We start from the raw sequence: 1,164 nt of genomic DNA on the forward strand, positions 1-1,164 counted from the left end.
TAAAACTTAACACAAACTAAAAATTTACTAAAGAATTAAAACTTATCACAAACTAAGAAGTTACTAAATAATTAAAACTTATCACAAACTAAGAAGTTACTAAATAATTAAAACTTATCACAACAATCACAAACTAAGAAGTTACTAAATAATTAAACTTATCACAACTTATCACAAACTAAGAAGTCACTAAATAATTAAAACTTATCACAAACTAAGAAGTCACTAAATAATTAAAACTTATCACAACTTATCACAAACTAAGAAGTTACTAAATAATTAAAACTTATCACAACTTATCACAAACTAAGAAGTTACTAAATATTAAAACTTATCACAAACTAAGAATTTTCTAAAAAGGTTCAAACTTATCAGAAACTATATGTGTAAGTGTGTGTGTGTATGTGTGTGTGTGTTTGAGTGAAATATTCTAACAACCCAGGAGTCTCACATCTCCGGGTTGTATGGGGAGTCTGTAATCCACCCCATAAACATCTCCACCACTGCGCCAAAACGAGTGGGTGAGAGACCAACAGGCTCCATGTACCGCTGCCCTTCCCCAGTGGCCCTTACCTGACCAGAGGCGGAGGGCTGCGGAACAGAAGAGACCTGAGGGCCAGAAAAGGATACAGAGGCGGAGGACAGTGGGCCGGAGCTCTGGACGGCAGCATCCAGACGGGGTCTTCTCCGTGGACGCTCCCCCAGGGAGCGGTGCTCCTGCTCCCTGCGTCTCCTCCTGCCTCTAGGAGCCTGTTAGAGAGATGGACAGAGGCAGTAGGTAAAAGACCAGGTCAAACTAGTCCAGACTGCTGATGTGACCTCAGTCTGTGTTTCCTGTGTAACTGAACTGATCATCATATTGTACATCCAAAATGGTTTCTGTTGCTCTACAGGTTATCATGCTTCTCTGATTTACTACAAAATGCTACCATGAAAAGATACGCTGACACTGGTTAGAATAATTATTGAATGAATATTACATGTAATTATAATAGGAATACTAGAATTAAAATATATGCTGGCAGAAAGCTGTAAGAAATGGACTAACGTAATGTTTTCCTTGTACCATAAATATAATTATTCTACACGCTGTTTAAAAGAAAACATGAAGCTCATATTTCACAGTGACCTCAATGAAATATTGAGACAACATTATGACTTCAG

Source organism: Larimichthys crocea, chromosome IV, assembly GCF_000972845.2.
Source record: "Larimichthys crocea isolate SSNF chromosome IV, L_crocea_2.0, whole genome shotgun sequence".
NCBI lineage: Eukaryota > Metazoa > Chordata > Actinopteri > Sciaenidae > Larimichthys > Larimichthys crocea.